Raw genomic sequence first — 12,779 nt, 5'->3', positions numbered from 1 at the left:
TCACCACAGAAGCACATCAATGGTTTCGGCCCCCTAGGGGATGAAAATCCCCCAATGTTTCTTGGGTGGGCTTGGTGGAGCTGAGAAAGACATTGCAGTTGAGAGAACTGAGAAATGAGTGGTGTATCCATGTATGAAGGTGGGGTTATTTATGGTGGCGGAGGGCAGGTACATGGAGTGGGTGTATGGGCTTAGCGGGGGGGGGGGGGCAGGAGCATTGGATTCCCTCTTGAAGAATGAAAAGGTTGTGGCATTGATGCTGACTAGAGATTCCATGTGTCATGATACATGTGTTGTCATTTAATTTATAGTAAAAGCTCTCCCGTGTTGTCACTTCTTTTCTATAGCCTGCGCAAGGACAAAGGTGTTGTCATTTCATGGTTAAAGTTGAGTGGTGTGGTCACTTCGTGTCTGTAGATTACGCCAGGACAGAGGTGATGTCATTTAATGGTTAAAGTTGAGTAGTGTGGTCACTTCGTGACTAAAACTAGACTCCCGACAGAGTTTTCGAGTGGTTACTTCATGTATAAGTAGCTTTGTAAGAAATACTTTTCTAGGTCTATCGTGAACGGTTCATACAAAGCCGAGGACGGTAGAAAGTAGTGTGTGATCACGTTGGATTAAGAAATGCAACTAGAGTGCGGTCATATTGGAAAAAGAAATGCAGTTACGACATGGTAAGTAGACCATAGAGAGTAGACACGTCCGAATATGTAAGAATAGTTCGTGAATCGAAGATGCATATGTAAGTTACAAAAGCAAATGTACAATCCTACTGTTGTCTCCGTGCTGACGTCGGCCGTTCCCACCATCATGGTTCCGGTGCCGCTGCCGCTGGTTGGCCCTCACGTGGCCCCTAGAGTAGGTTAGGGCGTCAGGTGCACCAACCTACCTGGTAGGCTTAGTAGGGATCAAAGGTGTCGAGGCCTCCTCCTGGGTGTGCTGTGTCCGAAGTGGAGCACTGGGCAGCTGGGACTGCTGGAAGACGTCGTGGTCCGGTGTGCCCCCGAAGAAGTCCCTCACGAGGTCGAACGGGGGGTCTGGCCTAAGCTCATCCTCCTGGCTCGGGTATGAAGACTGCGAAGGTTCTGCCGGCGTCCATGTGTACTGACTGGAGGGGCCTGCGAACAGATGAATTTATTAGATATGGAAAATGTGCAAATGAAAGTATTTGTATAAAATGCACTATTATACTTGTGTGGTATGCAGGTGCAGTAGTAGATGGCCAGGTGTGCGTGCCATAGTAGTGGCGAACGGTGATGGTGGGACCGGATGAGGTGCAGCTAAAGACGGCCCGGCTTCATCTCCGTAGTAGCATGCTGTAACACCCCAGGGCCACCAAAAACCTGAGATGTCATTAAACTACGCAACCTACAACAAGCCATAATAAAAAAATGGCAGCATCTCCTCTATGAAAAAAAAAACATCGCGGAAGCATTAACATAGATAAACAAGATATGCGGATTATCATAATAACAGATAAAAACATCCTAACATGAACCAAAAGAAAAATATTAAGTTTAACTTCACCACCACACTTAAACTTCAAACGTACGACTCTAAGGACTAAACTTTATTTATTATTACAGCACAATGATAAAAAAATATAGGCATGAAGTGCAAAACGTGCTGCTACATTCCCATCCCTTCACGACATGCATCAAATACCTGGAAGGAGTAATGCAAGGGTGAGATATAAAATCCCAGCAAGCAAACTTGTTTTGACAAGTTATTTAAACCACAAGTTGATTAAGTATCGATTTAATACAGTTTTCTCAAGACATAAGACATGTTAGGATAGTATTAACAACATTAAAAAATAACTTCAAATAAAGATCACAACGACATGTGTAACTTCATATCCACAATAACTTATAAATGTTATTAATTTCCAAGAATGCATATGAATGCAATGATATGTCTTCTTTTACATCGCAACCCTCCTCGGGCAACGTACGATGTGTACCGGTACAGTCGTGATCTTTACGACATAACTTCCAATGCATATGCAAATGCAGGTGCACATGGTAGAAATATGCTGCAATTGCATTAAAGTATACTACCAATAATACTTCAACTTCATCCTCAAGTCAAATAACAATATAGCTCACAAGAATTGTAGCAACGTAAGGATAGATATAAGTCAATGATTAAACATGCTTAAACATAAAGTTCAAATCACAGTTAAATTGACATGGCTCTGAAATAAAGGTGTAGATGATGAAAATAACAAGTCAAAACGGTAGCAACAATATAGCTACGTTTACTTGCCTTCTACCGACGATAATGGCCAACTTCAAGTGTGAGACGAAGAACCACAACCTAAACATAACCATAAGTCAGCAACAACACTTCTCATAACATGCAAATACATAAAACAAAGCGCTTCTACGCCCGAAACCCTCAATCAAGACATATCGACCAAAAACAGCAAACACGCAATAGTTTGACAGGAGCAGCAGTACTTATCTTTTTCGTAACTATTTTTCTACCACAGATATAATAGCAAACAAATATATTTTCGGAAACTACAGAACAAGGGCTACAACTTTCGTTAGACGACACAATTTTCTCATGCCTCTAAGGTCTCCTAAATGACATAGCAAAACAGCCCTAGAAACCTGTCGTCAATTTCAGACAGCAGCCACCCAAACTTGTTTATCTCCACAAATACGTAACGAAAAATTCTAAAATTTTGTGGACATGTAGATCATAACACAAGCTTCAACTTCTGTATCATTCGGATCTACATAAAACATATCTAACAAGTCCTAATCAAGTTCTGAACTTCGACAACGAAATCTGTCAACCATCAATTGCAGAAAAGTTCAGAACAGCGTAACTAGAGCTACAACCAATGAAAAATTGTATTGTTCACACCATTGGAAAGCTTAATGAATCCTCTACAACCTTTTAGCATTCTGAACAATTGGCTCGGCAACTAAGATGCCCAAAAATAGAATAGATCTAACACTGACAGAAATTCGACAGAGGTACAACAGTCAGATTCAGACAGCAATATCTCCTAAACCACATGGCCAACAATTCTGAAATATCACTGGTAGCTAGGTTTCGACGTTATCTACAACTTTCTAGTTTATCAATTCCACAGGAAAAATCATCTAGGTCACCGAAACATCAAGAAAACGCACACTGCTCAATCTGCCTGCGCGCAGAACACTCAGTTCGACCCCAAACCACAAATTCCCCTAACCAAAACCTCTCAAACCAATATCTACTGGCCATAATCATCAACCAAAATATGAAGAACGACAGGGGAATTGTTACCTTAGGGCACCACAGCAAGAAAACCCCAAAATCTCCTAGCTCCAAACCTCCTCTTCCCCTCTTCTCCTTGCTTTCCTTGCTGCCCTTCCCTTCCCCTTCTTCTCCTCTTCCTTTCTCTTCTCTCTACCGCACAAGAGCAACAGCAGGGGGGGGGTGGCGGCATAGAAGAGGGACGGCTAGGGTTTGGCGGGGTGGAGGGGGAAAAGAAGGGGGGCGCATGGGCCTTTGGGGGAGGGGCTAGGCTAACCGGCCCAAGCCCAGGTTGGCTCAGCCCACTCTCATGGTTAAAGCTTCTCTATTTTAAAAGAATTGCACTGCTGCAATTTACCTCACTTTCTTCTCTTTTCTTTCCCGGCGAGAGCGATTCAATACCCAAAAACCAGAAATGACGACTTCCAATTTCCTTCCAAAATTTTAGGGCATTACATTCTCCCCTCCTTTAAAGAATTTGTCCCCGAATTCAGCTATACTACGACCGCTACGGAAAAGAAACATACCAACTTAAACCAAAACTTGAAATTGACCTTCCTCGAAGAGCGCTGGATACCTCTTACGCATTTGCTTCTCGAGTTCCCAAGTAGCTTCACGTTCTGACTGATTAGTCCATAAAACCTTCACATATTTGATCATCCTCTTCCTCATGACTCGTTCTGACGTTTCCAAGATACGCATTGGGCGACACTCAACAGACAAGTCCTGCTGTACTCTGATAGGCTCAAGATCAATCTTATGCTCTGGATCCCGCAGATACTTCCTCAACATGGATACATGGAAGACATTATGCACACCACTCATAGAATCTGGTAACTATAGACGGTAAGCCAAACTACCAACTCGAGTTGTGATGACAAAAGGTCCAATGTACCTCGGGCTAAGTTTCCCTGTAGTGCCAAATCGAACAACACCATTTGTGGGCGATACTCTGAGGAGAACCTGGTCACCTATCACAAACTCCAGCTCACGTCTCCTCACATCTGCATAACTCTTCTATCGGCTCTGAGCGGCCAACATGTTCTGCCATATCTCCCGCACTTTCTCGGTAGTCTGCTGAACGATCTCAGGACCAAGCACAGCCCTCTCACCAGACGAATCCCAACACAGGGGGGAAACACACTTCCTGCCATACAAAGCCTCATATGGAGCCATCTTAATGCTAGCATGATAACTGTTATTATAGGCAAACTCCACCAAAGCAAGGTGATCCTCCCAACTGCCCTTCCAAGAAAGGACACAAGCACGTAGCATATCCTCCAAGGTCTGAATGGTCCGCTCGGACTGCCCATCTGTCTGAGGATGGAAAGCGGTACTCAAAGAAAGCTTAGTGTCCATAGCACTCTGAAGGCTCTGCCAAAACTTCGATACAAACTTGGCGTCTCGATCTGACACAATCGACTTAGGCACACCATGCAACCTCACCACTTTCTTGATATACAAGGGAACTAAATCCTGAGCTGAACTCGTCGTCTTCATAGGAATGAAATGCGTGGACTTAGTGAGCCTGTCCACAACAACCCATATGGCATCCCTACCACGAGGAGATCGGGGTAAACCAACCACAAAGTTCATAGTGATATGCTCCCATTTCCACTCGGGAACCTCTAAAGACTGAAGCAACCCCGCAGGCCTCTTATGCTTGGCCTTTACCTGTTGACATACACCACAAGCTGCCACATACTCGGCAATATCAACCTTCATCCTTTTCCACCAAAAGCTCCGCTTTAGATCTCTGTACATCTTAGTCTCACCAGGATGAATTGTATATGGAGTCCGATGAGCCTCTCTCAAGATGTCCATCTTCACACATGACTTCTGTGGCACACAAAGACGTCCTCTGAAACGGACTACATCATGCTCATCGATACTGAACTCCCGAGGTCTGCCATCTACAATCCTTTTGCGAACCTCCTGAATCAAGCGGTCATGTTGCTGTGCCTCACGCACTCTCTCGAGTATGGGTGACTGAATGATCAACTGGGTCTCCTCTCTTGCAGTGCCTGCATAGCAAAAGGAAATACACATACGATCCAATTCTGCAACCAAAGGCATCACTGTCTTAGGAACACCCGTCCTGCTTAGGGCATCTGCCACCACATTAGTCTTCCCAGGGTGATACTAGATCGTCAGATCATAATCCTTTATCAACTCAAGCCATCTACGCTGCCTCAAATTCCGCTCCTTCTGAGTAAAGATATACTTGAGGCTTTTGTGATCAGTAAAGATATCACAAGACTCACCATAGAGATAATGCCTCCAAGACTTCAAAGCAAACACCACTGTAGCCAACTCTAGATCATGGGTAGGATAGTTCCTCTCATGGTTCTTCAACTATCGGGAAGCATAAGCAATTACTTTGCCATTCTGCATAAGCACACAACCAAGACCAATACGGGAAGCATCCGTATACACCGTGAAGCGCTTGCCGCTCTCAGGCAAAACTAGAATAGGAGCATTCACCAACTTATCCTTCAGAGTCCAGAAACTGGCCTCACAATCATCAGTCCACATAAAAGGAACACCCTTCTGAGTAAGCTTGGTCATCGGCTTTGCAATACTAGAGAAGTCCTGCACAAAACACCGGTAATAACTAGCAAGACCAAGGAAGCTCCGTATCTCCGTCACACTGGTTGGCCTTTGCCATTCCACCACTGACGCAACATTCTTAGGATCAACAGTAATACCATGCTGATTAATCACATGCCCAAGGAAGCTCACTTCAGAAAGCCAGAAAGCACATTTCTTCAACTTTGCATAGAACTTATTCTTCTGGAGAGCATCCAAAACAAGACCAAGATGACACTCATGCTCCTCATCGGACTTGGAGTAGATCAAAATATCATCGATGAAAACAACAACGAAGTCATCCAAGTACTCATGCAACATCTTATTCATCGCTTCCACAAAGATAGCAGGGGCATTCGTTAGTCCAAAAGACATAACAACATACTCATAATGCCCATACCTCGTGATAAAAGCAGTCTTCTCAATATCCTCCTCCTTAATCCTTATCTGGTGATACCCAGAGTTTAAATCAATCTTGGAAAATACCTTAGCACCTCTTAACTGATCAAAGAGAGCAACAATACGAGGCAGAGGATACTTATTCTTGATGGTCACCTGATTAAGAGCACGATAATCCACACATAGCCTCTTAGAGCCATCCTTCTTCTCCACAAACAACACCGGGAAAGCCCAAGGTGACTTACTAGGTCTGATGAATCCCTTAGCAAGAAGATCATCTAACTGCTTCTTCAACTCCACCTGCTCCACTGGAGCCATCCGATACATAGTTCTATAGATAGGCTGCATGCCAGGAACCAACTTGATCTCAAAAACTGAATCACGCTCAGGGGGCACACCTGGAAGTTCATCAGGAAAAACATCGGAGTAGCGACACACCACTGGGATATCCTCCACGTGCAAGGCAACCTTGCGATCCTCGACCATTGCCAAAAGAATGCCAGACTTCCGAGTCCAACGATCAGGAAACAATTGGCACAACAAAGAGAGAGTATACTTCACCGCACTCCCTTGAAAGACCACCTCTCAACCCGATGGTGCCTGTAAAGAGACTGTCTTCCAGAAACAGGAGATAATAGCTCGATACTGAGAAAGCCAATCCATGCCAAGAATAACGTCAAAAGGCTGTCACCACGTCTCCATGGTCTCTGTCGTCAACACAGGGCATAGCATATGCCCCTGGAACCGGAGGTGCCGAAGGAGCAGTAGCTTGGGTTGGTTGAAACAACCCAGACTGAGGCATCGAAGGAGTAGTCGGTGTAGTTGGAGGCGCCATCAAGTACTGAGGGTAGACCGGCATGGGCAGGTACTGCTGAGTGGAAGGCGCCGGCAAGCACTGCAGAGTGGGCGGTGCAGGAAGGTGTTGCTGTGCAGAGGAGGTTACCGCCATCATCTGGACGGTGCTACTAGAATGTGAAGCTGAAGAAGAAGACACTGGCTCCCAACGCACCTTCCCATTGGAATTCTTCCTACAGACCACGTCCTTGTGATCCATGCCACAGATAGAACACCTGTCGATCCACTGACACTCCACACGACGGTGCGTGTCACCACACCGAAAGCACACCAGCCCCAAGCCAGGCTTGAGAACAGCCCGGTACTGAGGTGCACTCCCTCCTAAAGCACTGGACTGAGAAGACTTGTCGCGGTATGGCTGGTGACGCTGGAACTTCCCCTTCTTGTGAACAGGGCCACCAGAATGGCCCTTCCTATCGCTCTGACCGCGATACTGCTCACCACCTGAAGACTACTGCAAGTCAGCAGTATACACCTGCTGCATCTCCACACCCAAAGCCTAATCCACTGTAGTGCGAAAGTCAACCACTGGAAAAGCACCCAACACTTGGCGGATCTAATGCTTAAGACCTTGATGAAAGTGTTTTGCCTTCTCTACCTCGTCATGCGCCACGTGTGGGACAAAGCAGACAATCTGATTGAAGCCCACTTCATACTCTGCAACTGACTTCTTATCCTGCGTATAGGCATTCAGATCAATCTTCATCCTATCCAGGAAAGTCACTGGGTAGAACCTCCTCTCAAACTGCCTGACAAACTCGTGCCAGGAAAACGGGCCATGTGCAGTCGTGCGAGCTAACTGCACAACCTTCCACCATATCTGAGCCTCCCCTTTCAGCAGTTGTACCCCATAACGAACACGATCATGAGCCAACACATCAAAAGCCTCCATCTTGTCCTCCACATACGACAGCCAATCAGCAGCATGAACCGGAGTACCACTGCCATCAAAACTGTCTAGCTTCATGCCAACCCACTGCATGAGAGAAACACCGCTGACAGGACCATCTACAATAGGAGCAGTGCCAAAAGCAGCGCCCATAGGGGCACCAGCAGCAGAGGCAGCTTGCCTCAACGTCCTCAACTCGTCCTGCATTACCCGCATCGCGGCTACTAGCTCAGCCGGGCCATCACCATCTGGTGTAGCCGGAGCACGCCTCTTAGGTGGCATAACTACTGCCACCAAAATATACAAACAACACAAACATCTATTTCAAGTAATTAAGCATAAGCACTAGACAGAGCAAAATATAACATGATAGGAGCAAAGATATGCAAACCCTTATCCATCCTACAAGTGCAAGTGTGTCAAATTAAGCCTTATTTCACCTAGAATCTAAAGCCTAGGCTCTGATACCAACTGTAACACCCCAGGGCCACCAAAAACCTGGGATGTCACTAAACTATGCAACCTACAACTAGACATAATAAAAAAAAATGGCAGCATCTCCTCTATGAAAAAAAAACATCGCGGAAGCATTAACATAGATAAACAAGATATGCGGATTATCACAATAACGGATAAAAATATCCTAACATGAACCAAAAGGAAAATATTAAGTTTAACTTCACCACCACACTTAAACTTTAAACGTACGACTCTAAGGACTAAACTTTATTTATTATTACAGCACAATGATAAAAAAAAATATAGGCATGAAGTGCAAAACGTGCTGCTACATTCTCATCCCTTCACGACATGCATCAAATACCTGGAAGGAGTAATGCAAGGGTGAGATATAAAATCCCAGCAAGCAAATTTGTTTGACAAGTTATTTAAACCACAAGTTGATTAAGCATCGATTTAATACAGTTTTCTCAAGACATAAGACATGTTAGGATAGTATTAACAACATTAAAGAATAACTTCAAATAAAGATCACAACCACATGTGTAATTTCATATCCACAATAACATATAAATGTTATTAATTTCCAAGAATGCATATGAATGCAATGATATGTCTTCTTTTACATCGCACCCTTCCTCGGGCAACGTACGATGTGTACCGGTACAGTCGTGATCTTTACGATATAACTTCCAATGCATATGCAAATGCAGGTGCACATGGTAGAAATATGCTGCAATTGCATTAAAGTATACTACCAATAATACTTCAACTTCATCCTCAAGTCAAATAACAATATAGCTCACAAGAATTGTAGCAACGTAAGGATAGATATAAGTCAATGATTAAACATGCTTAAACATAAAGTATAACATAAAGTTCAAATCACAGTTAAATTGACATGGCTCTGAAATAAAGGTGTAGGTGATGAAAATAACAAGTCAAAACGGTAGCAACAATATAGCTACGTTTACTTGCCTTCTACCGACGATAATGGCCAACTTCAAGTGTGAGACGAAGAACCACCACCTAAACATAACCATAAGTCAGCAACAACACTCCTCATAACATGCAAATACATAAAACAAAGCGCTTCTACGCCCGAAACCCTCAATCAAGACATATCGACCAAAAACAGCAAACACGCAATAGTTTGACAGGAGCAGCAGTACTTATCTTTTTCGTAACTATTTTTCTACCACAGATATAATAGCAAACAAATATATTTTCGGAAACTACAGAACAAGGGCTACAACTTTCGTTAGACGACACAATTTTCTCATGTCTCTAAGGTCTCCTAAATGACATAGCAAAACAGCCCTAGAAACCTGTCGTCAATTTCAGACAGCAGCCACCCAAACTTGTTTATCTCCACAAATACGTAACGAAAAATTCTAAAATTTTGTGGACATGTAGATCATAACACAAGATTCAACTTCTGTATCATTCGGATCTACATAAAACATATCTAACAAGTCCTAATCAAGTTCTGAACTTCGACAACGAAACCTGTCAACCATCAATTGCAGAAAAGTTCAGAACAGCGTAACTAGAGCTACAACCAATGAAAAATTGTATTGTTCACACCATTGGAAAGCTTAATGAATCCTCTACAACCTTTTAACATTCTGAACAATTGGCTCGGCAACTAAGATGCCCAAAAATAGAATAGATCTAACACTGACAGAAATTCGACAGAGGTACAACAGTCAGATTCAGACAGCAATATCTCCTAAACCACATGGCCAACAATTCTGAAATATCACTGGTATCTAGGTTTCGACGTTATCTACAACTTTATAGTTTATCAATTCCACAGGAAAAATCATCTAGGTCACCGAAACATCAAGAAAACGCACACTGCTCAATCTGCCTGCGCGCAGAACACTCAGTTCGACCCCAAACCACAAATTTCCCTAACCAAAACCTCTCAAACCAATATCTACTGGCCATAATCATCAACCAAAATATGAAGAATGACAGGGGAATTGTTACCTTAGGGCACCACAGCAAGAAAACCCCAAAATCCCCTAGCTCCAAACCTCCTCTTCCCCTCTTCTCCTTGCTTTCCTTGCTGCCCTTCCCTTCCCCTTCTTCTCCTCTTCCTTTCTCTTCTCTCTACCGCACAAGAGCAACAGCAAGGGGGGTGGCGGCATAGAAGAGGGACGGCTAGGGTTTGGCAGGGTGGAGGGGGAAAAGAAGGGGGGCGCATAGGCCTTTGGGGGAGGGGCTAGGCTAACCGGCCCAAGCCCAGGTTGGCTCAGCCCACTCTCATGGTTAAAGCTTCTCTATTTTAAAAGAAATGCACTGCTGCAATTTGCCTCACTTTCTTCTCTTTTCTTTCCTGGCGAGAGCGATTTAATACCCAAAAACCGGAAACGACGACTTCCAATTTCCTTCCAAAATTTTAGGGCATTACACATGCGGACAGTATTAGATATACTATTGAATAAATTGAATATGATAATGTAGTGTCGCCCAGTACCTGAGTGGCCTGCAAAAGGTGAGGGTGTCGGCACTAGGCTCGGTCTAGGTGGCAGCGTCGAGACGTGTGTTGGTGCACCTAATATTTGTTTCAAATTAAAGCATCAGTAAGAAACGAATATCTTTAAACGCCATGCGTATGAAATATCTCTACCTATTGGGTTCGAGCCTGTTGGTCGTGGTCCATGTGGCCGTGTAGGTGCCGACCCCGGTGGACCGTGTTACACATTAGACCTCCTGGACGACTCTGCATGGACCCCACTCGACCTGGGAGGAGCCCCAGCGACGTCTGCGGTGGACCGGCAAGAGATAAGCTTCAGGACCCGTGCGGTCTTTTCGAAAATCCGCTTGACAAACCCCGCTACATCCGCCGCACTGAGCTGCACCCCTTGCCTGAGGCGGTCCATGGTTCCAGTCGCGTCCCTATGGATATCATAAATGATATCGGCCTGTGGAAACAAACAAGAAATGATAATTTTAGTTTATAGTCATTCTTATGCGATTATATGTTACTGAAATAAGATGTTAATTACACATACCGCTAATGCAGCGTCCTCGTCCCAATGGCCCAGGTAGACCTCTGTAGTCGACACGATGTGGGGCCGGACATCCTCTGGGGTGAAGGTGACCCGTGTACGTGTACGTGGCATGTACCACCGCAGGTACTCCTCAACCACTCGTCGAAAGGACGCGGCTCCTCCACGACATCCTCAAGGGCTTGGGACCATGCTGAGACGTACGGTGCCAAGCGATCTGCCCAGAGGTTGCCACCCGACTGTCCTTTTCGTGTATAACTGCAAGTCAACCACGTTAAATAGACTGACAATGAGACCAATGTTATGAATTATTTACTTGATTATAGTTATCTATGGACGTGGCTTGGAACCGTGCGAATGTTGACGAGGGGGAAAGCCTGGTAACGCCCGAATTGCTGCATGACGCGGTGGGGTGAGTACTCCTCAACATAGATGTCGAAGATGAGTGACGTCTTTGTAAGCTAGTACTCCTCGTCGTGGGTACACAACGGAGACAGACCCATAGACATACGTGCTTGGATGGACAAGTAGCTGTAGGGAGTCCAGACCACGTCGTCTAGACAAAGACGGTCGAACTGCGACCTAAAAAGCTTGTACGCGCTATGGGCCTGCTCATGCGCCCAATGCCGCTGTAAGAGAAACATAGTTAGAATCCAGAAAAAAAAACATGTGAGATATTACGTATGTACCCGGCGTCGACACCACAGCGAGGCCATGGTGGGCCCATCCTCCTCGGATTCGTCGTACCATTCCTCAGGGTATGAGGAGTGGTCCACAACTGGCCGGCCTATTGTGACCCCGCATGACCCAATTGTAGACCTCAGCAAGATTAGTTGTCATTATCCCATACCTTGCCCCACCACTGTTGTACAGTAAAGCCCATTTTTCTTTTCGCTCATTATGTATCTACTGCGAAAAGTTCCTGATAGCTGACCCTGACCTCCTTACTATCTGAGGAGTATTTGTTGGGAGAGGTCCAAAAGCAATCGGTTCATCACCTGTGGCTGCTAGCTCAGCTGTCTGTTTCTTGGTTAGTTCGTCTAGTCTTGCCCATAGGGCATTAAACTTTCTTTGTTGGTTCTAACTGCACAATTTCTTGAAAAGATTCATCAAGTCCTTGTTTTTGAACTGTCTGTAAAAGTTCGCACCTATATGGCGAATGCACCACCTGCTCTTTAAGTCGGGCCACTTTACTATAACACACTGTCGAACACTCCCATATTGCATATCAAACAAAGCCTACAACAACCCCGCATGTCTATCATGAATCAAATAAACATTTGGCTGGTCCAGAACGATAACATGCTTCA

This window comes from Phragmites australis, chromosome 9 (assembly GCF_958298935.1).
Source record: "Phragmites australis chromosome 9, lpPhrAust1.1, whole genome shotgun sequence".
NCBI lineage: Eukaryota > Viridiplantae > Streptophyta > Magnoliopsida > Poales > Poaceae > Phragmites > Phragmites australis.
Note: the sequence above shows the minus strand (reverse complement) of the source record.